The sequence below is a fragment of the Vicugna pacos genome, chromosome 11 (genome assembly GCF_048564905.1).
Source record: "Vicugna pacos chromosome 11, VicPac4, whole genome shotgun sequence".
NCBI lineage: Eukaryota > Metazoa > Chordata > Mammalia > Artiodactyla > Camelidae > Vicugna > Vicugna pacos.
In genome coordinates this window covers 47,114,911-47,141,977 of record NC_132997.1, presented here as the reverse complement: position 1 = coordinate 47,141,977, position 27,067 = coordinate 47,114,911, and the positions used below count along the sequence as shown (strand labels likewise).

General features: G+C 40.7%; 1 protein-coding gene across 6 annotated transcripts in view; it reads left to right on the top strand.

The window, feature by feature from the left end:
- Positions 1-27,067, top strand: part of LRMDA (leucine rich melanocyte differentiation associated) — a 1,104,406-nt gene that overhangs the window by 750,811 nt on the left and 326,528 nt on the right. The window lies entirely within an intron of this gene.

Here is a 27,067-nt window from a genome sequence, read left to right as displayed (position 1 = left end):
TAGCTTGGAAAGGTATTACCAATTTGGGTGTAATGGAGACTTTGAGTCCCTGTTTTTCAAAGTGAGTGTCTTCTTGAGATCTGTACATTTCATATGTCATCTAGAGGACTACATTCAGTTCAGGGTTTCATGTTTTAAGAGAAACAGGAAAACTGATGGAGAGGGACTAGGCTGTTAAGTGTTATGTAAATACTTGGCCTAGAATAGAAGAGATTAAGGTGACACACAGAATCTTCTTTCAAATAGTTGAAGCAGTGTCATGTGGATGAGGACACAGGGTTGCTCTGAGGACAAATCTAAGACCTGCGGGTTAATGATACAGCAGGATAAGTTTTGTTACAGTGTATAAAGGAACTTTTATGAAGGGATCTTCTTAAACAGAATGAAATGCTGCCTTGTGCAGAAGTGAGTATTGAGTGTCTGGAAGGGCTGTGGCCAGAGCTGGAGGACCATTTTAGCAAGGTGGTGTCGAAGAGACCGCTATAACTGTGGGAAAATGAACAGGTCAACCTCACAGCGAGGATCCTTTCTAACTTAGATTCACTGTTGTGCTGAGAATTTCAAGGTTTGCCCACAGCTCTTCAGTCATTTCCTTCTTTCTATACAGGCTGTCACACAGAATTCCAAGTTAAGAAATCACATGGTCACTAACCTGGATACCCAGCAGAGTTTTGATTTTCTCAAGTTTGCGGTATCTTTCAACTTCTTCTCTGGCATTGCTGCCTCTGTGGGCATGCTCTCTGCTTTCCTTCTTCTGTAGTGAGATGGGTATGCACTGGTCAATTCCAGCTCTCCTCTCTTATACCCCTTAAAGCCCTTATAACCAAAAATGCTAAAATAACTAACAGTATCCTTATTGTCTCTCACTCCTCCCTTTTCTTAAGCTATCCGTGCCCCCTCCCCTAGTCCCCTTCAGTCCTCACCTTCAGATTCTCTCTTGACCCTTAATTTTTTCCTTGAAATTATCTAAGCCCAACCCTTCTTCCAAAGCACAGCTCAATCCCATTTTCTTCCTAAATTCCTCTCTTTATTAATCTTCACTCATCCCTTTTCTTCAGGCCCCTAAACATCTTTGGAATTGCACAAGAGAGTGCTGAATTGTACTCAGATTTCCATGTCTCTTAATTTTATCTCCCCATCTTCATGGTGTATAATTTGGGATCAGTGACTTTGTCTTACTTAGTACTCTGGTAATACTTGTTATTGACTTACTGATTGGACTGCAGATAGGATCACAAAAGAGAACCCACTAGTTCAAAAGGATTGTACCCTGACTCTGGCTTCAAGGTCAAAAGTAACCAACTTATTTAAGTACCAGAAGTTTAGGGCATCACATGAATCATATTAATGTGTCAAAAAGCTAGTTTATTTATTATGATGGCATCCTTCTTAATCCTACCCACTTCTTGTCCTTTCTGCATGAAGTTTGGATTGCACATTTAGAGGAGGTTCCTAGAAGGCTGTGCAGCAAAGCCACATGCTAGGGTTCCACTCTGGCAGATTCATTCAGAAGGTGAAGAGAATTTTTTTGCTAAGTCTCTGGTTTCCCTTTGCTGCAAAGTGTCTTCTAAGATTAATCTCCCGTTTAAATATATTCAAGGGGTTAACTTTGACTCCTTCACCAAACACAACTGTTAATGCTTTTAATGGCATAATGTGTTAATAGCCATACAGCTGTTGTTTCTCAGCCTCTTCCTTTATTGAGTTAGGCACCATTTAGGAGGCTGAATTCAAATTGTAAACAAATTATTTTTTCATATGGGTCAATGGAAATTTAATATAGTTGATTAAAACTGTGTATTGGACCAAGGAATGCTGTTTCCTCTCATGAATATAAACCAAACTCATTAGGCTGACCCATATTAACTGACTCGCAGGGAAGGAAATATTTCTGGTCATTTAAGGATTATTTTGGTTCAGCAGATGGTGGGCGAGCATCAGAGTGTAGTTTTTCCTACTTACTAATTTATTTGCATATGCATACATGAATGATACCTAAAGCTCATCTAACCCAACCTGCTTCTTTCTAGTGCCTAGTATGCTTCCTGGCATGGAGTAGGAACTCAGGAGAGTTGTCAAATGAGGGATTGCAGTCCCAGGTGCAGAGATGTGGAGTGATGTGCTCAGAGTCATGCAGTTGGTGAGGGACAGAACCAAGAGCTCACAGCCCAGGACTCTTATCCTTCCACTGAACTGTCCATTGAATCATTGCCTGTGAAATGTCTTAGATGTTCCACAGATACCTTCTGCTTCTTCTCATGTTGATCTCCGTTTATGTTGCAGAAAATGTTATCTTAATCTCAACTGATTGATGAGTTCTGAAAATAACAGCATGACCAAGGTTCCTGCTCAGATTGTAAATCACCAATATTTGGCTCTTTGGAAAGTGTTTGGGATGATCAGCCAGTATTTCTCATGCCACTCACGTAGCTCAGTTGTAGTTGGAGGAACCTGAAGGGCCTTTTACAATGTTGGTTATTGGGTAAGTTAGAGCAGGATGCAGGCAGTCTGTGATAGAAGACCTAGACTCCAGGACATGAATATTTCTCTGTAGATTTGGAATGAAAGCAAAAGAGAACTAACATGGGCCTGCTTTTTTGGCCCTGAGTGACAGTGGTTGGGAGAAGCCATCCCTTTGGACAGAAGAACAAGTATGGAGATGCTCATTTCAGCTTCCTTATGTCAGATTCACTGGCAGGTGGGAGGCAGTTCTGTTTGGCTCTGGCTGGAACCATTCACTCTGTCTGGGGACCTCTTATTTCTGTCATTCTTCCTGGAAAGTAGAATCCTAAATATGGGCAGCTGGTTAGGACTGGAGCCTTGGTGACTTCTGAAAGTTATAACAAATGGAAGTCATTATCACCATTTGCCCCCCTTTACCTTTGTGCTACTTGAGGCAGAAAATGATTATTTTCCCCCCTGGTTTGTTTTGGAGTCTTTCATCCAGAGAGAAAGGGATTAGCCGATGGCTACAATAGTGCTTTCAGGGCCTTTTGGCGTGCTGCAAATGTTTACTTATCCAGGTACAAATAGGTAAAAGCACATAGTTAAAGCTCCCAGCTGCAAGGTCATTTACCTTTTTAAAATTCAGCCGCATGTGCCGACCGAAGTCGAGGGCTTGCTGGTATGAGCCATTAACTGCCTGTTGTACGTAACCTCTCCTTGTCTTACACACAGCTGCGTGCGAGCCGCTGGTGCCTGCAGCCAGCCCACCATGCATGCCTTGCGAGCAACAAAAGCAGTTTAACTTGTGATCGCTGATCATATGATCCACTTACAGGGTGCAGGCTCAGTCAAGTAGAACTGGTAAATCATTAAAAATGTGCCTCGGCGCTGTGCCTGCTGAGTAAAACATCATGCTAACATCTCTTCCCCCACCCTTCCACCCCCAACCAGTTAGCAACACAGGGAATGAGCTGGTACCAGCTGCGTGTTGGAGAAATCGCATGTTGCTTTAGCCTAACGTGGTGAGAGATTGTCAACTGCTTCCATGCAGCATGGGGGCAGGAGATGGGAAGGCAGAAATCATCTGAAATGGCTGCCTTCCTCTTCCCTTGTCCTTTACTTACGCATTAACTTCAACCTGTGCTAACTGCCCTCTGGGTGTTAGGATGGGTCTTGGTACCTAGAGTACAAAAATGGGGAAAGTAATGACTGACTTAGAAGACTCTCCCAGTCTGCCAAGAACCCAATTCACCGCCAAGGACCTTAACATAGGCATCTACCAAGTGCCACGCAGCCCTTAGAGGCCTGGGAAAGCCAAAGAGGAGGTGATAAGCTTAAGTTGGACCTGGAAGGATGAACAGAATTTCATCAAGGAGACATCTAGTAGAGGAAGAGAACTGGGGCTGTGCCTTAAAGCCTTGCTTTCTGGGATGGTGGAGGGTATAGCACAGTGGTAGAGCGCATGCTTAGCATGTATGAGGTCCTAGGTTCAATCACCAGTACCTCCTTTAAAAATAAATCAATAAACAAACAAACCAACCTAATTACCCCCCCAAAAAAGGTAAAAAAATAAGATCATTTTTTAAAAAGTGGGGGAAAATAGTTTAAAAAAAAAACCCTTACTTTCTAGAATTCTTTCCTCTCTGAAACATACCTTTTTACTCAATTTCTTACAGGCATTAAAACATTGTTCTGTGACTCCATGATGGGAGGGCCCAGCGAATACTCTCTTCTGACCTCCAACTCTTACTTCTATCTCATTGCTTCTGGCATCAGATTATCCGACTATATCATACATCTGGGAAGGGACCCTATCTCTATAGTGTTCTTGATTTTCCCAATAGCTCCAGAAAAGTTAAGAATGTATTGTTCATTGATAGCCCTCCTTGTATTTTCTCATCAATCAGTTCAAAGCCAAAGTCAAACTGCCATAGAGCAGACAGTGGGACTCAGAGTGGACCAGATGCATGTTCTTCCTGCGCACACACCGAAAGGTTTGCTGTTGAAGGAAGGGAGAGGGAAGAGCCTTTTATGAGCACAGGCGCTGTATGTGTTAATGCATTATATGTGTCCGTATGTTCTGAGATATTCAGGTCTCTCAGGAGTCCTGCAGTTTGCATGGTTGATACAACCTTAAAAAATGACTTGGATCTCAAGAGGCCCTCGAGAGTAGATTTAATAATGTGTTCATTCCTATAGATATGAGGCTATGCCATTTCAGTTCATCCAGGTACCTCATCTGTTATCTTCCAAGTAATCAAGTAATTGCAGCCCTTAAATACTTTCTGTTTGTCTCTCAAAGGGTTTAACCCAGGCCTAGAAGCCCACTGTATTGCCAACTAAACATTGGGGAGAAGACAGATGTAAGATCAGGGCATCTTTCCTCTTTATTAACCACTGGTCTGCTTGTCCAGTGGTTAGTCAGTTACATTGTCTCTGAACCATCCCTTCCTTTGGGGCATCCCTGCAGAGATAGTCAGTTCCTGAAAAATAACTCTGATTCCTCTTAGGACTATTGTCTGGTGACCCAAACTTACTAAATACAGAAATGGCAGAATTCCTTTAATTGCTGATCTTCAGCCTGTGTCCTATTCTAAAATACTAGTAAGAGCTACCCTTTGGCTGGTTGTGGGGTGAATGGGCTCATCCCTTAGAAAGATGTCCATCCCCGTAATATAAAGGAACAGAGACCTGGGACTCAAGCTTCGTAGAATTAGGAGTCAGAAATGGATCAGTTTACTCAACTTCTCGTTTATATCTACGTAAAGAAAAGAATAGTCCCCATATTCTCCCATCCCCAACTGAACCTCCAAAGAAATGAGAGAAACCCTAAGTCCATTTAAAAATCAGGAGGAGGAGTCATCACATATTTGATGTGAAAGATCTGCTATCTCTTCCTGGTACAGAGGCAGGTACTTAGTGGTAGAATTGAGAATAAATAAAACAAATGTGTATTTTCATTAGAAAGTGATGTGTTACTCATCATGTGTTTATAAACAGTTTTTGATTTGGTGGTATTTTAAGAATTGTGAATTCTTATAATTAAAAATAAACTGTGAGATCATCTCCTCTGGGGGGCCACTGTGGAGGCAGAGCCTGGTTTTGTTTTGAAATCTAGAAATGTCATACAGCTTCTTCTGGGGGCACTCGGGGCTGATGGCACAAAATTTAAACTAAGGCTATCATTACAGGAGAATAAAGAGAGAGCTCTTTAGTGGGGAGGCATTTTAGAAAGTCAGGATATTGTTATCATTGATCTTGGCAGGAAAACGGGCAGGAAGGCTGTGTTCTACCTTGGGCAAGTCATCAGTTCTTGGGAAAGGCCCTTGGCTTCTTTAAGTCTTTGTTTTCTCATCTGTCTGATAGGGATATTAATATCTCGCCAACATACTTCATTTGTGAAAATCAAATCCTGTCCCAGATTCTCTGCCTTTCTCCTGGAACAGATGAAATCTCTTCCCTCCTTCCGCTCCTCCACCATTCTGTTTGGACTCCCTCTCAGAGTACTTGTTTTAATTCCTCCTGTTACTGCAGTTGTCGACTGACTCCCTCCCACTCAACTGTAAGCTGCTTTAAGTCATAGCACGACTTACCTCTCAGTACGATTCACAGAGACGGTGATTGAGTCAGGCTGCTTTGAGAATACAGTGGAATTACTTGCTGGGATCCAGCTTCTCCATTTCCTTGATGAGACCACTGTGAATGTATGTGACTGTTCCACGGAGTTCTTTTGGGCATTCAATAGAATATCTTATGTGAATATGCCTGGTACATACTAGGTGTTCAGTAAACACTGGCATCTTTCCTTCCTTCCTTTGCAAGTAGTGGCAACTTAATACACTTTCTGGACCAACTGAAATTTTGAAGATGAAGAGGAAATCCATGCCTTTGTTTTTTCTTGTTAAAATGTTCAGGAGAAAGATGGCCCTGTGCTCACAGTTATATTGAGATTTAAAAAAATTACAGTTTTAAATGTTGACATAAAGTGTTATCGAGGTTTGCAGAAGACATAATGCAAATTTTATTAAATTATCATTATCCATGTCAGTGAAATGAGTGCATTTTTCTAATCGGTATCTTCTGCAATTACAGACAACAAGGAAATGACCCACGCTGGTTATATGAAACAGCTTATAAATTTTTACATACATGTGAGAGGAATCACTTGGAATCCAAAGCTGCCAAGAGGAATAATTAGGAGCCGCAGAACAGATCTCGGTAATGTGACAGCAGCTTCTAAAACATCCCACAGGACACAGAAGCTCAAGCTGGCTTGACCTATATCTTTAATAATACAGACCATTGCCCTTGGATTGAATCTAAAGGGTAGGACCAAGTGCTTGCTTCATCATGTTTTAGGAAAAATTGCCGAAGTTTATTTATGAATTCTCAGCACAATGGCCTCTCGCTTTGATTACGAACTGACAGAGCTTTCTAAGTAGCAACACAGCATGCAAAATTAAAAGCAAAAAACACACACACAAAAACCACCCCCCCCAAAGCCAACACAGAACATAGTTTCTTATATTCTGTCATGCTTGGCAAAAAGTATTATGTAAGACCCAACGTAGACAAATGGCTTTGTTAACAGTAGAAATAACCTTTTGTTTAATTAGAAAATAGGAGCTATATGGGGCAATAAAAATGGTTACTGCTGCCCTCCGTCACTGTTTAATAAATACGATCGTGCTAGAGATAATGGTGAGTGTTATTTATTTGTGCAATATCACAGACTTAGTAATTGTTCATGGTGTTGATAGTTATCCTGCATAGAGATCAGAGTAGTTTCCGAATTTGTTTCCTTTGATCCAAGAAAAGAAAATAGCAAGTTGTTTACTTAAAATGCCCCGGGCTTCCCTGGGCTAGAATAATGTATCTGCATATTTTTAGACCCTCTGTTGCAAGAGCAAAATCTCTGCTGGCGTCTGGTGCATATTGAGAACCGGTGGGTTAGTTTGAACTGGCTCTTTTTTTTTTTCCCCAGAGCGCCCTCAGGTCCCCATGGAGCATACTTCTCAGCAATGCCATTTCATGTTCAGTTCATACTTCCCAACGTCACTAAATTTAGTAGGCTTGCTGGAGGGAAGACATGGGGCAAAGTTTCCCACCTGAGGATGTGTTCATGGGAAGAGGAAAAATCTCTTCTGTTGCGCCCTCTTGAGAACCAGCATATGGGATGAAGATCAGACTGAATTTCACAGCATCTGTTTCAGTTCCTTCCCAGGGGGTGAGGGCGGTGGGTGATGGGGAGAAAAGGCTGGAGGTGTTGGCCAGGTTTCAGGGTCAGTTCCATTTTGTGTTTTACTATGAAAACTTGAGTTCTGAGACTGTACGTGTATTTGGGGTCATCCGGCTAGATTTATTTCATCGCCCATGGCAGTTCACACTTGGTTTCTTTTGGAGGGGATGGGGGTTTCTTTTTTCTTTTGTGTTGTGTTTGCTAGAGTTGATGCTCCATTTCCTGCCTTTTAGGAAAAAAAATGTTTGTGGTTTGTGATGTTGGATGATTTATTATTGTGGCAACTTAAGGATTGTTCACTCTTGACTTTGGTGAATGTGAGATATTTCCTCAGACCCCTGAGCTAGTGTTAGGCTCTCCTTTTAACTGAGAAATCCACAACAGTGAGATATGGCGCAAATTTGTGTAGAAGTGTTTGTATGATGGCCTATCTCTGTGAGTCCTAAATAACCCTTTCTAGAAGGGTTCCACACACTACCTTTATAAAAATATAAACAGTGTGTCAAAAAGAAAACACAACCCGACAAAACCCCTTTTCTCCACACAATTTATTTTAAGCTTCAAAATCCCTGAAAATCCCCAATCTCCTTTTGCCGTCTGGTTCCCACTCTCTAACTTTCCTCATCTCCCCCTGAAAGAAAGAAAAAAAGCGTTTCTTCCAGGGACCGATAAGTTGTAGGCGATGCTTAGCAACAGCATTCCTGTGCTTTAAGTAGCTGCAAGCCCCCTCGCAGAACTCTTTGATGTGACTGTCAGGGCAGATTTATTTTGTTTTAGCACATTGTCTACTTGTCCAGATGTATCAGGAGATAAAAAGGAGTCATGTTTACACTCCTCCCTTTTTTTTTTTTTTTTGGAAGACGTAATTAAATCGTGTTTTTGATGAGTCTTGGGGGAGCTTCAGTTGAAGAAAACAGGAATTGGCTGGAATCAAGGGAAAGAGGAAAACTTGCTGGGCAGAATGAGCACCTGATTTGGTCAGAAGATAAAGCAGGAGGCCCAGTGGCTTGGTGCTCAGCAGCTGGAGGCTCCGTGCTGATTCTTCTCTTCCACCACGGGCTGCCCTTCCAGGGCTCCCAGGCTGCAAAGCCGTTTAGTCTGTGGTAGTTTCTTCTTTTCTTTCTTACACGTACCTCTCTTGTCTTACCTCTGTCCTTCCCCTCTTTCCCCTCCTGCCTGCCTCTTCCTTTCTCCCTCCCCCCGTATACTGGGTAGTAAGTCTGTGCTAGACAGTTGCCACTTTAAAGCCTAGGAGATTGTTGAACTCCAGTGATCTTGGATAAACAACTCTCCATTGATCTGGTGAGCTGAGTTCGTACAAGTGGTACAGTCACATCTTTCTGTGTCGTTTTGTTTCCTTTGGTTCTCAGTGTTTTGAATGCTCACACTTAGGGAACACCATTCTGAGTTCTGTTAATGGCCTGCAGTGAGCAGTGACAAGCAGGAATCCAACATTTAGGGCTGCTGAGGCCCTGCCAGGCGGCGGCTTTAATCCGCAGCTCACAAAGTGCTCCATTTGCATCCTAAATAGGTTACACTGCAGCACCCCCTTCTGCCGGCTGAGCCCTGTGACAGGCGGCCGCGCTACGACTCAGTTTTCTCCCTGTTGACAGCCCTTGAAGACCCTGTGGCAGCTTCCTCTGTCCTCCTCAGACCTTCCCTCTCAGCCTTGAGGAGAAGAACTGCAGTGATCACGGAGGCTCACCTGCACTCCACGGATCAAGCCCCTGCCTTTACTCTGATTAAACACTTTGTTACTCATTCATTAAGGGAAAGGGGAAAAAAGTCATTAATTGAAACACAGGCAAAGACAGGTATAACAAAAGGAAAGCTGGGAAAGCCTGTGCTACCTGGGAACATTCAGGATGGGGCTCCCTCCTTTGCGACCCCAAATTGTATATAGACATCACTTGAAAACATCCTTGGAAACTGTGGCTCGTGTTTTGTGTGTCTTTTCCTATTTATAGGCCAGCCTGAAGTCGACAAAGTGAGGTTTCCTTTGTTCTAAACTACCTTTGGATGACTCTTTTGGCATTAAGTGTACCCTGTAACTTAAAGTCCTTTCATGGATGCGGAATCATTTGTGGTCTGCTTGAAGTGAGCATGCGCCTGGGAAGTAACAGCCTGAGAGGGGCTATGGGCACCATCTTTTCTACTTTAGGAGCTCTGTGGGGCAGAAGGTCACCTCAGAGGGCAATGTAGAGGGTGATATAGTCTGAAAAGATGTGTGCCGTTGTTATCTTCAACTCTTAGAGCCTGGGGAATGCTGTTTAGTCAATGTTTTAAATCCATTTATTTCACCGTTTAAGTATTTTGAGAAGCTGCTGTGAGCCAGACTTTCAGGAGGTGTGGAACGCTGCCCTCAAGGAGCAAACTGTTTAGGAACATCATTCAAATATGCTAATAAGATATAATTCCAAACTATAATGTGTTCCCTCAGGGAAATACGGGGTCGTTGGAAGTATGTGTAAAAGTGATGTTAGAGAAATCTGTTTGAGGTAGTGATGCATGAATTAATATTTGAAAGGTAAGAGATAAACCAGGCAAGAAATCTTGAGGGGAAGAGGGTAGGAAGAAAGACCAGGTTGTGCAAAGATTTTGAGCCGTTTGGAGCTTAGTACACTGAGGAGCAGGAATCGGGTCAAGTGCTGGCTCACAGAGGGTGGGGATGGAGGGGGAGATGGGCTGGACAGCCAAGCTAGGGTCAACGCAGAGGGCCATCTGGGCAGCAGGTGGTGATTTTCAGTTATCCTGAGAGCAAGGTAAATCATAATGTGGTTTTTAAGCAAAGGAGAAGGCATGGTGAACTCCTGGTTTTAAAAAGGTGGTCTAAAGATGGTCAATTTGAGTAGGACATTATGCTCCTTTGCCAGGGTTGAGTCTTCTCTAACACAAGTTCATTTCAAGTTGATTTAAAATCAACAGGAATTCTCTGATAAAGGTGAGGATGGGAAGAAGAGGGGCTGGTTTTAGAAAATACAGCAGAACTTGATTCATACTGGCCAAACTGTAGGCCCACCTTCCCTAATGAATCTTTATAGAGTACTTTTGTTCTTGGCCCTTGGTGACCATCCAGGTTGAGTGCCTTTGTTGTGTTTCCTACCATAGTGTCATTAACTTTCCTGTAAACTGGTTATGAATGTGCAGTTGCAGGATAAATGCAGGAGCTCGGGAAGGCACACTTGGATTGTCTTTCAGAACCTTAGGAATCCTAGATGAGGAAAAAAGAAAGGAGGGCTTATGAAACATGGAGGGGCTTTCCTGTCTTGTAATTTGTAGAAAACATAGTTGATATAGTAGAATGGAGTGAAGAAAAATGGTGGAAAATTGTTTATGGGATTTCTCATTTGAGAAGTAACCCCTAAACATCTTTTTTTCCTCTTTCTTTTGTTTTTAATTTTCTTTTTTCATTTCTTCCTTCTCTGTTCCTCCCCCTTCCTTTCATTTTTAATTTGTGGCATTTGGGCTGTCCTAAGTATCACATAAACCCAGAGTGGAATTTACCACTGGGGTTAAGTTCATGCATATTTTGTCAGAGACTGAAGCCTGCTAGACTCCAGTGTGTGCCAGTAGTTAAAGACTAAGATTTTTAGAGGTTTGTGGTGGTATTTCTTTAGGAAATAAAGCTGTGAGTCAGTTTTGCATTGTCCTTTGGCCCCAAAGAGAATAAGGGCTGCTTGAATGGGTAGAAACATTGCACAGGACGTAAGACTTACTGATTATGCTACTTAGTCATTTTTCATGTAGCTCTCTCTCACATATTTGGATCTGGAATCTCTCAGGGAAACAGCTTTACACGTACATGTTTAGATGAATGAAACTTTGGATGTCAACAATTATTAATGGCCTAAAATACATAAAAAAGGCCTTTTTCATGAGTAGCTCTGTGAATGATTATCAAATAATTTGGGGGGGGAAAAAGAAAGGAATAAAGATGTTTTGAGGTTATTTCTCAAATGACTTTCCATCCATGAAACCGTTTTTCTTGACTCCGTTCTACTGTATCAAGCAGAGTTTGTAATATAAAGCATGAGTATTGTCAAAGTTAATATTTAATAATGTAGAGGTTACACGTTCACATCAAGAGAGTGATGAGGCTCTTTGGTGTTCAAAATAGACAGGCATCTGGTTTCCGCTACTCAGGAGAACATAGGACCAAGTAAAGTTCTTACCTAGAAAGGTTCACAGACTGGCGGTTAATACTAACTTTGCAAAGGAAGACTGTGTTTGGAACTTGAAGTTTTTTGTATACTCGTGCTCTCCTCTATAGTCCCCATGCATGGACACATCCACACGCATGCAAGCTACAGCCCTTTCAGGATTCTAAATGTCAGCATCCAGGCTACGTGGATTTTCTTCGAATTTTGTCTATCCTGGTGTAGACAATTAGGGCATGTGGGCTGTAGCCCAGCAGGAGATTCACTCGGCCCCTCTTTGGTCACTGCAGTGGGTGTTGTTTGGTGAATTGCTAAGCAGAGAATCTTGCCTCCTTCCTTTGGATCTTTAGGAGGATCTAAAACTCTAATAAAGTGGTATCCAGTTCTCAGTCTGCCAGAGGCCTGTTTTCACATGTGACACAGGTCTTTGGGGAATCACTTGAGCTGCCCAGAACACAGCGTCCTCATCTAATAACTATGAACCTGAATCCTTGAATGCATTCCGGGTGAGCACCTTCAACACCTCCTTTAGAGAGGTAAAAACAGGACTGAGTGACACAATGACAGGAAAATGCCTTTGAGATATAAGAAATGCACATAAGAATTTATTTTCCCAGACATTTGAAGTTAAAAAAGTTCAGGATAAAAACTTTTTAGGATGTTGTTCCTGTAGCACTAATCTGTACTACTAATTCATATTGATCATGTGTTTTCTTGTGGTGTTATCTGTTCCATGTGTGGACAAAGTGAGAATGATGTCTCATCCTGGTGACCAGGGCCAAGTGTCTCCTTGATACATGCTAATGAGAAATTATACCACAACTTCTTTATCCAGTCATCTGTCAGTGGACATTTAGGCTGTTTCCATGTCTTGGCTATTGTAAATAGTGCTGCTATGAACACTGGGGTGCATGTAGCTTTTTGAATTAAGGTTCCCTCTGGATATATGCCCAGGAGTGGCATTGCTATGGTAACTCTAATTTTAGTTTTTTAAGGAATCTCCGTAGTGTTTTCTGTAGTGGCTGTACCAAATTACATTCCCACCAGAAGTGTAGGGGATTTCCTTTTCTCCACATCCTCTCCAGCATTTATTGTTTGTGGACTTTTTAATGATGGCTGTTGTGACCTCACTCTGCTTTTGATTTGCATTTCTCTATAATTTGGTGCAGCCAAAATATAAAATTAAATATGTAATTCCTAACTGATACAGGAAATATTAAACTGATTTTAACTTTACCCTACTGACATGTATATGTGTGAGGAGGTGGAGGTGGGGAGGATGTGGTGTCATTATTCTAGAGGTCTACTGTGATGTCATGTTTTGTGGTTCAGTTCTCAGTCTGATTTTGGTCTCCTTTTTCTGTGTTGTGCTGTTACCCCAGGTCTTTTGCCCTCCCCTCATGCTGCTCCCTTGAGATTGCTATAGCTTTTTAAAATCTTCTGGGGGGTACCCAAGCTTGTTAAAAAATAATTGTATTTTAAAGCCATTTGGTGCCAATTGAAAGTTGGAAATATTTAAAAAATATATCTGGAAGCCTTTGTGGGGAGAATTTTCTGGATGTGGAGATCTTTTATTCATGTTGGTGATGACTTATAATTGGGCTGTTGAATAGCAAGTTCAGTTTTGCCCAAAGATGGTGTTAGGGTGTTTTGAATGTCTCTAGTACACAGTGAGGGGCTTCCAAAGACTTACATAGGAAGTTGTCTGCTTTTGAAGGAAAAATTGCTCTTTTGGCCTTTTTGGTGTCTCTTCCGCTATATTCTAGAGAACAGATTTATCTCTGGAGCCACCCCTCACCTGCCTTTAATCTGTAATGCTCTGATGGGCCAGTTGCTGCCCCAGGACTAGGAACGGACCATGACTGAGGCTCAGTCGGGCAGAGTGTTCCTTCTCCTGGCCACAGACGTTCATTCAGGGATGGACATGTAAGCCAAAATAGCTTGTGGATTCCTAGATTTTGCTTGGAACTTTGAGGAAACAGAGGCTGTTTCTGTTGTCTTTGAAGATGATCAGATGTAGATCTGAAGTCCCTGGGAGGTCACCAATGGGAGAAACTAAAGCTGGCAGGAAGGAGAGGAAAGCTGAGAGACAGGAGACATGATGATAAGTTTGAGCACCTGGCTCCAACCATACACCAAACTGTGTAGCTTTGGACTCCTTAAAGCCCCTCCTCCCCATTCATTTTCCTAAAGAACTTTGAATTGGATTTTATCATTTACAGTCAAGGAGGCAATCTTTTCTTTCCCAACTGTTCAACAAGGTAGAGTCTACAACCTTTTCTGGAAATGTGTGGTCAGTTACCCCAACATAGTCATATCAGTCAAGAATTCTGAAGTACATACTACTGTAATCTCGTTTTCTGACAGTCTCTCTGTAGTGAGAACAACACAGTAACCCTGCCCCTAAACCCCCAAAATCCAAAGACAAAAACTTTCCCTTTGTAAATACATCTTCATATACTTGAATATTGACTTTCAGTTGTCCCTTCAACCTTCCCATTAAATATTTTCCTTACTATGCAACTTCAAAATTATTTACTTTTCGATACGTATGGCAAGTGTAAACCCTACCGAGCCATGATTCAATATGACAGTTTGTTGTTCAGCCATCTCCAAAGCCTTTCTTAAAGATTTTACTGTGAGTCTGTTGTGGCGTCTGGTACTAAAAGATGCTGATGGATGGACAGTGGGGGACCTGGTGCCTGAGTCACGTGTGAGGTCTTGCTGGTTTCTCCTACTAAGACCAGTTTAATAGATGGGGACTGGTAATTACAGTTACTAAGTGACCGGAGAAGATTCCAGTAGCATTGGCTAATTAATGTAAACACAGGTCTTTCTCTGCGAAGTCACTTTTGCTCCACATCAGAGACAATGGAGCCGCTTCTCACTTCTCTTTCTGGGGCCTTCACCTCTGCTCCCTGCTCCAGGATGGAACAGGCTACAGCAAGCAGCCACACTGCCCACATTCCCTTCTTACTGCACCTTCTCCGCACAGGGATGTTGGAATCTGCAAATGGCTTTGCTCCAATTAAGACATAAGGAAATACATAATTTCTAAGTCTCTTGACTTTGATAAAAATATGCTGAGTTGGGAAAACAAGTGTTCAGCTTTTCTACGCATCCCGGCACTGCCGTCAAACAAATCAATTCAGCCTTCAGAGAGGCATCCATTGCCTTGTGATTATGTTTGTGTAAAGTCTTGGGGTCTTTGATCAAAGAATGGCATTTCAGGCCAGGCCCTAATCCTCACTGCCTTAAGGTGCTTAAATGAGTTTAAAAAAAAAAAGTTGATAACAGCTGGGACTTAAATTTGCCTTTGCCCAGCTTTTGTTTTGAAAAGGCTTCTATTATCCATGGCTTCCCTTTTCGAAGCAAAGATGGATCGTTGGGTAAACCAAAAAGGGAAAGAGGATATGGGAGGAAATGGGCGGAGACTCTGAATTAATCTTCTGAAGAAGAATGTTTGATCAGTGGGGAGGAGAGGATGGAAACCTCTGATGCTGACAGCAGGCACCTTTCTGACCAGGGTGTGATTGGCACCTTTGAAGCTTCAGTCGGGAGCCAGTGTCCAGTGGGTCGGGGCTTCCTCTGTCTGTGGGTGGTGGTGTTAATAATGTGGCAACTGGAAGGATTAATTGCGACAAGCAGCAGGATTACGAGGAGGGCTCCTTAGCTCTAAAAGGAACAGTTCGAGGAAAGCCTCTGATCTGTCAGCCTTAGAGGAAATTAGTGAGAGCAGACTCTAGCAGACTTTAAAAAAAAAAAGGCATTTAGGATATTAAAGCGAAATGTGAAGAGGATATTGAAATCGGACGCAAAGGGTAGGAGCGCTGATCTCGGAAGGGAGCGTCCACTTCTTCCTATCGGGAATTTCCTCGCTCGGTCCCGATTTCACACATGCCTTTTCTTTGTGGTCCAGCCGAGTGGACCATTTTACTTGCATTGCAACAGGTTAGAGAAGGGTTACAGTGTCTTCGTGGTGGCGCCCAAGTTCCAGTGCAAAACTTGTTTGCTCTCCACCACCTGGCGGTTTCAGAATCTCCTGAAACTAAGCCTCCCTGTATAATTTTTAAACAAGTCAGAGCATTAGTGACACCTTATCTGCATTAGCTATCTATTGTATATTTTACTTCTTACCCTTCTGGTTCAAGTCGGGATGTTGCCAATAAATCCTGTGTTACCATTAAAGAGGCCATTCATCACGCTTCCTAATGTGATTAATCAAGATACACCACAGTACCCTTAAAATGAGATCATTTTGATAAATCATGTATGACATGAAAAGACTTTATTCCTTTTAAGTGCAATTTAGACTGTAATTTTTTTCCTCATTTATGATTCATGGGAGAAACATGGATAAAATTCCCTTCCACAGTTACACCTTATCTACAGCAATAACTCAAAACTGCTTTTAGATGAAAATTCAGGGTCTTATTCACCAAAGCTGAATGCCAGCTCATTATTTTCTGGCGTTCAGTAGTCCAAAAATAATGTCCGCACATTAAGCAGCATTCTCAAAAAGTTGAAATTGGCCAGGCACCAGGCACATCAATTACACTCCATCATCCTTAATAAGGAAGAAATATCAGATGTCCTCTTGGAGTTTCTTTGCATCAGTAATGTTCAGCCTTCACCTTCCCAATTTAAGATGATTTGGAAACAAAAATGGGAGTAACAAAAAAGTAAGGGAACTTCAGCTGCTTTACATGATTCTTTTCTCCTGTTGCGTGAAGCTCCAAGGAGGTATTTTTTTCTCCTCCCATCTTGTTCATTCCCCCCCTCCCCTTTCTTGTTTTGCCAATGAAACTACCATTTTGTTAGGTCTGAGTTGTGTGTAAGCTTCTCTATCTGTGATGTGGGCTTTCCCCTCACAGCTGTCACAGTAATCTGGGAAGCTGTATTCATAACCTCCAATAGAAAAATAATTTGAAAATGTGCCTTCTGGTGAGATCCATCAAGTTTAAGGTCACATTTTTGGTTAAAAGGCAGACACTGATGCTATTCATTAAAGTGAAAAATGACTTGTTTTCCACTAATATTGAAATAAACTCTGGATGGATGGTAAGTCATGCTGGCATGCAGTTACAGAGAAAGCAAAAGAAAACACAGATATATTTAATTTGGACATGTAAAGTCAACAGAGTTTCAGGTCTTTCTTGATGACAGGGAACCAGGAAGATGGGCCGAAACAAATGTGAACAATGAGAAGTTCATTTGCCTCTTTCAGAGGACACAAGCATTTAAAGAAGGATTCAGTGCCTAAGAATTACAGACTCACTTTGTTTTTTCAAACACTGTTACCTATGAATAAGGACATGTAATTTATTTTGCTGCTGGTCTTAGGGATTTATTTTGGGCAGTGGATCAAAACCCTGTATTTGACTCTGTGCTTGAGTAACCCAAGAATGCATGTACCCTATCCAGACAACACCACAAAGCAACAAAACCCAAGTTTATTTGGGATATCATATTCCTGCTGGTGTCTCTCTACCTTCATCAAACAGAAACTGACATCAAAGATTCCTTGTATATTATTCACATTTAAATAAAGTTTCCCATGCTTTTATTTGTTTCCAATATAAAGAGTAAATTAAGAATATAAGACCATTAATGCTGTACTTGCCTTGGTTAGGTAGGTTTCCATTTCACATTTATGACTTTCTATTTTTGCTAAAAAAATGACCTGTAAATTTAAAAAATATGCATGTATCTCATTAAAAAACTTTCCTACTTCTAGCAACACTCAGCAAATCTCTAAAGAATGCCGGTTTAAAACATAAATATTTTAAGGCCCCATAAAATTGGCAGTGAATATTTTTTCCCCTTAATACCATGTTCATTTCATTCCAATTTACTTCCGTGGTTATTTTTTCCAAAGTGGCTTTTAATACAAGACACAATTATTTCCTACGGGGTTGGGTCGGTCACCTCATTAAGCCTGCAAAGATCAGGCTCTTGTGATCCCCACCAATATCCTTGCATTTATTCCTAATTAAAACGGCCTTCCTAAATTGTCTAAAGTTGATCTATACAAATAAGTAGCTAAGCAAAATGGCCGCAGTTGGAAAGTTAGTGGGGGCAAGGTGACCCGGTCCCCAGGCCTGAAGCCGGGCCAGCTGTGGTGTGTCCGCAGTGGTGGCCTGCCACCTGTTGGCTCTGCTGACACATAACAGGGTATTGATGTCCCTCTCAGCGGTGCTGTCACCCTCTCTGACCCCTGTCCCAGTTCATCACCCCCAAGAGAAAAGAAGGGGCCGTTTGAGAATTTCAGGCCTCCTGATGTCCCCCATCATTCATTTCATTGGCCACATGTTTCTTCTGCTAACACTAAAAATTTATGGCCGAGCACATTCAGGGCAGCACAAGTCCTTCCCTTCTTCTGGATTATTTCAGAGTTTCCTGTCATAAGGAAATCCAAGAAGATGTGTCCTCAGCGGATTGTGTGTGACAGCGTCTGCTTCTATCTCAGGAATCTGAGGCATGATGGATAAACTGTCAGTTTTGAAGGATGATGTTTTCTCCATATTTCCATTATGAACCAGGCTGTCATCTCCTAATAAATTTCTTGCGTTGGTATCAATCTATTTTTACAAGCAGAGGGTCTGATGTATTTGGGAGAGGCACTGACAGCCGAGCTGGCCCAGCTTGACAGAGCTGGCTCCACCTCATTTTGGAAAACGACTTTGGTTCCAAGGACAGAACTTGACCTGCAGCCTTTGAGAATAAAAAACTCTGGGAGAGGAAGAGAGACACATGAGGCAAGTTCATTCTTTTAAGCCAAAATAAATCAAGCCTGTAGGACTACCATGACATAATATTATTTCTAAGACAGCCTTGCAAACCCAGATGAGAAATGCCATATGTAGTTATTTACTAAAGACAGACCATCCCAGTCATGCAGGGAATCTATGATGAATTCAGGTTGTAACTTGGCTAAAGATCTCACGACTTGTGCTCTCAGAAGGGATCTCAGTCGTGCTTTTCTGCTTAAGTTGTGAGGAGTGGAGTCCTTCCATGTAATAAATAATTTAGTTACAAATGATATGCATGTCACAGTCGTAGCTACTATGAAGAATAAACCATAAAACATTAGCCCTACCTCTCAAGAAGCTTAAATCTAGTTGAAGATGTAAGATGTTATGCAAAATGAAAGTAAGTCATAGTTAATATTTAAGGAGTATTGCTAAGATCTTTGTCTCTTACCTTATTTAATCTTTGCCTTTAATGGGAAGAGAGGTGGTATACATTATGATGGTTAAGGCGGTGGCGCCTTGAGGCAAGCTGCCTGGATTTGTGGCCCAGCTCTGCTATGTGCTAGTAACCCAAGAACCTACTTAATTTCTCTAGGCCTCAGTTTTCCTTATCTGTAAAATAGGAAGAGTAGTAATAACTGCCTCATGGAACTGTTGGCAAAGATTGAATGAATTCATACATGAAAACTGTTTAGCATAGTCCCAGGCACAGAGGAAGCACAAATAAGTGTTAGTAATTTTTAACTACCATCATCATCATGATTATTATCACTGTTACCATTTTACAGTGGAGGAAAGTATGGCTTTAAGAGTTTAAGCAGATTACCCAAAGTCACACAGCCTGATGGAGCTATGATCTAAATCTCATTGAGGCATCAGAGCATAGGGAAGAGAAAGTAGAGGATATCCAGGTTGTAAGTAAGTCAGGAACAGAATCCTTGAAGCTTAATCAGCGTTTTTCTTACTAGCCTTTCCATTTCTAGACTATGGAATAGTCCTTTTCGCCATAGCCCCACACTATGGGGTTATCAAGTTAGATGTTAGGGTAAAACTCTTGATAAGGATAATATGTAGTGGTGTGCTGGAAATGTTTAACAACCAGCTCTCTGGGGGAAAAAATGTGAATGTGTATGTGTATCTAAGCTTACTGTAATTTTTATGAATTTAAAGGATTAGTAACTGTATAAATAAAAATTAAATATATAATCCTCTTTGTTGTAAATTCCATTCAACCAGTTGGTCCCAGAGAGTATTTTTGATTATTTTGACCAAACTCTCATATTCATGACCAGCCTAAGATTGTCGTGGACAAACAAGTGTAGTTCTGACGTGAATATCGGCTACAGTCTTTTCTCACTGTCAGAACTTCACTGTTATCAGCATGAACAACTCCTTTACTGAATCAGATGATGCTTTTTGAATCTTAGAAGACTATTTCCCCAAGTTTGTGGTGCTGTTCACATTGGAATGGCTACAGACACAATGTAACTTTTAAATCTAATCTGCATAATTAACATTTTCCCATCACTTTCTCAATTAAAAAAAAATCGATAAGAGGATTAACCCCTAAATGGTAGCGTTTGCCAATCCTGCTGCAAATAGTCCTGTCATGGCTGATGTCAGACTACCAGAGTGCCATCACTGAAAAGCTGGGACGAGAAGGGAAGTAGCACATCACCATTTAGTATTTCCATTATGTACGTGTAATAGACACACATCATTTCAAGAGGATAAATCATGGTTAAGTTTTGTAAGATAATTGAGAAGTGCTGAGTTTTGGTATAAAATACCTTTGCTTTTAATATAGTTTATCCAATCGTAAGTGTACGAAATTTAATTTTAAATAACAACTTTAACAACTTATGACAGTCCTGAAAATTTAACCATTGCTTTTTGTGAGCTGCACAGGTTGACCAAAGACATCCGTGGTTATGTCATCCCCAAAGAGCTGAAGAGACCTGAAGCACTGATACACCTGTGTTCCATAGACACTTATTTATTAATAAATTAATGGTTTTATTTATATGTCAGACCACACACATGTTGCACATTCATATGAATTTTAACATTTCACTACAAATATATTACCTGCTTTAGTATATGTACTAAATCTAGGAAAGTTTTCTTTGCCAGGCACCTTCAAGCATCAAGTTCATTGTGCAATGGTTGGGATTCAGGCTGTAAAATCAAGCTGTGACAGTTGGAACTCTAAATTCTCCATATACTAGCTGGGTGCTCTTGTGCAAGTAATTTAACCTCTCTAAATCTCGGTTGCCTTATCTATAAAATGGTGAATACATAAAATAATGGTATTCCTATCTTAAGGTTGTTGAGACAGTTAAGTAAAACAGTGTGCTTAAAATGCCTGAATATAATTAGTGCTCAAAAAATATGTAAAAACACAATCATATATATACCCTCATTCCTCAGAGGTTATAATATATTACATTATGATTGCATCCTGTTTGACCATATGACACAGACTATATCCTCAGCAAGGATTAATAATTAGCAGCAAAATACTAACTTGTACTCCATCGTATTTCTGTGGACAGAGATCATTATTTGTTTCTTTAAAGATAGAATGTTCTGCCTTTAACATTACCCATCCTGTTAGTAAATTCCCTCTCCCTTGAGAATCTTGTCTCAGTGCTCAGAGAAGTAGCTTTGTTAGGGGTGATGACGCATTCACCATCAATTTGGGTCTTGGCCCCTGCACTCTTGAAGTCTACAGTCCTGCAGAGGGGACCAGACATGTGCCCAGCTGACAGTGGTGTGAGGCACAGTGGGGTAATGGCCAAGGAAAAGTGTCACAAAGACCTGGGGCCTCTCCTGCAGAAAAGGTGTGGCTCTGGGGAGACTACTTGGGGTGTGGAGGTCAGGCTGATGTGCTTAATCCCACCCTGGATTTCAGAACCAGGCGACTGACCCTTTCTGTGTGTCAGTTTTCTCCTTTTTCAAATGAGAGTATCGTAGGACATACTCATACACTGGAAAACCATTAGCACTCAGGATGCATTAAAGAAACATTTGCTTCTCTTCCCCCTCTTCCCCTTTCTTTTCTCTCCCCTTCATCTGTCCTTAACTCCTACTATAGCTCTTTCCTTTTCCACCTCTCCTAGCCCTCTAATGGGAGAGATTGAAAAGATACTTGATGGAAAATATAGTTTCATATTAGCCCTGGTTGGATTTTAATTTTTAAAAATTTTAATAAGTTTTAAATATTTCAAACTGCCAGAAGCAGTGGCACAATTAATGTTAAATAATCAAATCACCCCATACCACCTAGTTCACAAAAATCTTTCAGTTTTTGTTTATTAACTTCTGCCTATTGCGAATTTTATCTTGTTAAAAATTACAGCGTATCTACTATTCTAATATTTACTATGTTCACTTACTATTATGTAATAAAAATCTTTGCATATTTGTGTTTCACATTCTAATTTTATTTGGTTACTGTAAGAAATTGTGATTATTTCCACAAGGCCCAACATTTAGATTGTTTTAATTTTTCTTGTTATAAAAGCGCCTGCTAAAAATATTTTGGGAACTACTGTTCTTGATGATTAATAAGGTCTTTTTTTTTTTAACAGTTGTTGCATTTTATGATTTGATGACTTGTGTAAAGGTCCACAAAAATGTCCAATCCATAGCTCTGGTTCTTTGTTTCCATCCCTGGTTCTTTTCCTTGCTACCTGCCTGCCTTCTTCCTGTGACTGTTTCAGAACTACCGCCCTGGGCCTGATGTCATTTTAGGCACTGGCAGCACCAGACCCCCTTAAGATCAAATAAATGGGAAACTTTGGAGGCTGTTTTGCTTTAACAGGGCTTCTATTTTCCAAAGAGCCTTTGGCACAGCCCTCCTCTGCACCCCACCCATTTTCTAACTGACTGCTGGTCTGAATTAGCCTTCTCCTCCCTCCATCAACTGGAGGCTCAGCTTTTGCCCAGACTCTGTCCTTTGCCCGCTTAGGTCCTGTAATCTTGGTCCCTTAGTTGCTGACTCACCCTTCTCCCACCGTGCCTTGTTCTCTCAATTTCCTGGTTTCTGGCTCTGGACAAGCATATGGTTTTTCCTGTTCCCCTACCTGTCTGTCGCTTCCAAGGCAGTGCATCTGTGGTGGAGGCTGCCTGTGTGTCTTCACACTGAAAGATGTGGTGCCTCCACCTGTGAGCAGGTCAGAAGCCTCCACCTTCAGGCTGGTTCTTGGGCTTTTAACTTAATCCTTCAGATGTGGCCAAGTCTTGACACCTGATTGTGGCAACTTGGCTCATGCTTTTGTGTTGAATTACAAGCATGGTCTGTAGTTTTATCTTTGACATTAAAATGTTTTAGTGATTCAAGCATTATGCATTGACTTCTTTCTGTGTATCTAGCAGCATGTTGGTTACAAGGGTTGATAATCTAGTTAATCTTGAAAAGTTAATAGAATTAATCTTGGAAGCTCTCCGTTGGTATGAAGAAGAAACAAGGAAGGATGTAATTACTGTTGCATGTGTTTAGCTGTCATCATAGAGGTCAGGGTCAAAGTTCTGTGCTGCTGCAGAATAAGGGCATCATGCTATGAGCCGATGACTCTTCCTAACCAGTATTAATCATGATCATGTTTTTTTTTTTTTGATGAATTGGGAATAAAACCAAAGTCCTCATTTTATTTTTCTTGGTATTCTCAGTGCAGGGCCTGGCATGTAGTCGGTAGTTATTAAATACTTTGATAACTAAATGAGCAATACTTTTTCTTGTGAGAGAAAAGAATGTTTTTAGAAGAGCCAGCTTTATACCACAGTTTCAGGGAATGAATTGTGATGAAAAGCAAAGATTGCTTTTACTTGAAAGAGGCTGACAAATTTCCCAGACCTGGGATCACTTTATGCGGTGTATGATTTAGGGGTGAGTGAGCATGCCAGAGCGCTCCACTTGAGCTGAGTGATGGGGAATGAGTTGTGGAGCTGTGGTCTTAGATGGTATTTTGTGAAAAATAGTGGGAGATTTATGGCCATTAAACAACTTTGTAGCTGCCCCCTTCTTGTTTTGAAGCCTGCCAAATCTCTCCTCCTGTGGTCTGTATCATGTTCCTTCCGGGCATCCATGATGTTCAGAAATACCCACTGGAATGCAGGTTTCCATGGAACGCATCCAGTGGGAGGGGGCTTGACATTTACACATTCATCTGAAGACATTCACTTTGCAAAGCTTTTGTACTGTACTTTCATTGAATGTTTTCCAACGGGGTTGCCAAAGTTCTGCCTTCCTCCTTGCATTATAGAAATTGCAGAGCACAGTGTATTAGTGACTATTATCATTACTGATGTGAGTTTAAAAAATTAGCAACTCTCCAATCTTGAGTAGGAGAAGAGTACAGAAACCTTCAGTATGCTTTTCAAATCTTAAGCAGAAGGACTTACCAGGCTGGAAGAGGCATTTCAAGTCTTGGTGTGAATGGGGATATATATTTACTACTATTTTTCAGCTTTTTCCATTCTGTTGTTACAGTCAATAGCTTTAGAAGAATTAGAAATGGGATATTTCATCACAGAAAGCCAACTCACGGTGGCCTTAATCCATGTCATGCAAGTACTGGAAAATTATTAGAGGAAATTTCCTCTAATGATGGGTTTTAAATCAGTGTAGGATTATGGATCAGAGAGGAAGCAGGAGTCTTTATTTTTTCAATTTTCATGTTGAGTTTTGAGAAATTCCCAACATGTAGAAAAGTTTAAAAAGTAATGAGCACACTGAGCTACCATACCGGATGAGTATTTTCTGACATTTTGACACATTTTTTTCTAAGTCTTGTCAGTAAATGGAAAACCTTTGCATGTGCATTGAAGCTCCATCTGTTCCTATTTGCACCATTCCTATTACCCTGCCCTCTGACAGAGGCACCCATTTTCCTGAATTTAGCGTAACTTTTTAAATTTTTAGTTGTTACCATCCACACGTGAGATCGAAGAACTACATATTCACACAAATAATATTACACTACATTTATTCTTTTGGAAAATGCATTTTTTCACTCTGTTGAATTTTTAGACCTATTCAAATTGGGAAATATAAATCATCTTGATTGCTCTTAAATGCTAAATATTATTCTGTCATGTGAATGTACAACATTTTATCTATCCATTTTCCTCACTGATAGACATTTGAGTTATTTCCAGTTTGTTCTGTTGTAAATAATGCTGCAGTAAACATTGTTTTATGTCCCACCTTACAGACCTGAGAAAAATTTTCCATAGTGCATATACTTTCAATGGTGTTGCAGTACCAATTTTCAGTTTTATTAGATACTGCTCAGTTACTCTCCAAAGTACTTGAACTACTGTACATTTCCACTGGCAAGGGGTGAGAGGCTAAGAGTGTTGCTGGCCTTCAGTCTCTGTAGCACTTGTTATTGTGAGACATAAAAGTTGTCCAGTTCTGATGGATAGAAAAATTGTATCTTATTGTTTTAATTTGCGTTGCCCATAGGACTGGTAAATGTGACCATCTTCTCTTTTATTTATTGACCACTCAGGTTTTCTCTTCTTTAGATTGTCAGACATTTCCTTGGTCCATTTTTCTATTATATTTTTGTTTATTTAGGGACATTGGTTTTCTGCATGCTCATGTTTTATTGTAGATGTTATAAACATCCTCCAACAGGAGTGATTTAAAAAGTAAAGTGTAAAATCATAGTTGTTTGCCCTAGGTGGTTAGAAAATTTGGCAAGGACTCAAAGATTTGAGAGTACTTGTAGTTCTGAGGATTCAGATTTACCCCAGTTTCCCTAGTCCCATTTTAGGCATAAAGACATGAAGACTTAATCCAGGTAAAAGAAGACATTATTTAAAATTTTCCACTTATGTTTCTATTATCTCATTCTTAATACAATATGAGTATTTTGCTTTAATTTCAAGGGGAATTCTTTATTCCTGGGCAGCTAGTGTGCAAATTTAAACATTGTCCTGTCCACTTCTTTCATCTTATAATTGTACTTTTCTGAATCATGCTTCTAAGCATAATTTTCAACATCACTATTGAAAAGATCACATGGACTTCATTTTGCTAAAAGCCAAGTCAAAGAACTGGTAGTTAGACTCTTGGTTTGTAGCAGTTTCCCTAAACATCCAGCCATGAAAGTTTCACCAAAAGGCATAGTTTGCAAAATTGTCGTCTTCCTGGATTCTTTTCCATGACTTGAGTTTATAAATGGACACTGAGCAGAAAAGTAATTAAATGCTAGGCATAGAATGATGACTGCAAAACAGAACTCAAGCCACACAGTTTTCTGCTTTGACTACAATTGGAAATAAAACTGAAATAGCTATTTTACTTTTGGTTACAAAACTCTAATGTTCTGCCCAGTCCTTTCCTTCCAGTAATCTTAGGAAAAGCTGTCATCAGATTATTAACAGCCCGAAAATTGAGATTTAAAAAAAAAGTACCAAGAAATATGACAGTATAGCAACCTTAAACTCATCTTGGAATTTTAGGCTTTTTAAACAACAAGGTAGAGCAGAAACATTGGCAGAGAAAGAAGTATGGCCCCTTTTGGAGGAAGCATAGTTGATCTGTGGAAGGACAACCCCACTTGTCCACTCCATGTATCTTGCCTCAAGCATTGAAGAGATGCTGTATTTAGAACACTAACATTTTATCTCATTTATCATACAGCAATTACAGGGGACCTTGAATGCCAAGTGGGGAAACACCTGGTGATTCTGGTGTTTGAATTTTAATCTGATTTCCTACTCCTTTACATTGTTGCAGCATCCTAAATGTCTAATGATGTGGTACTGAGCAAGTCTTATCTACTTTTGAAAGCATTTTTTTCTTGGTAACTGAACTTTGATCTTTCTGGACGCAGTCCCCTTGGATCAAGCTTTAAACACTGTATATTTCCCTTGCTGCTGGCGTGACGTAATGCTACCTGAAATCGGTCTCTACCTTAGGGACAGAGCTTCCAATTTTGTGCCATTCAGAACTCTTTCTGTAAGACTCCACTGAAAGCCGCTTAATCAAACATCTCAAATGTCAGAAACGGGGTTTAAAGGGTTTTTCTAGCAAGTAGGTCTAATCTCTGACTTAGTTTTGATTCCTATAATGTAGATAATCTCTTCAGAGAAAAGGGCTGCTCCTACCAGGGCAAATATATCCCATAGAATGTGTTTCCTTTTTCCAGGAAGAAAAATGTAGTGTTAATGAAATTTACTTTTTCATGAAGCTTGGAAAGGTTGTAAGCTTAGGATTTTGATCCTAGCAGATGGTCCTTTTTGGATATTAAAAAGAAAAGTAGGATTTGGCTCAGAAGTCTGATGTGGAGTGGCAGTGATGATGCTGCTTTTTCCACGCAGCCGCACTCTGAATGAGGCAAACTGGCCATCAGCTCTGAGGGACAACTGACTCCACAGCTGTAGTCCCTTGCTCCTGCCTTAGCCCCCATGGGTGTAGACTTAGGGAAAGAGGAATTAGCAGCCTGGGTCACACATCT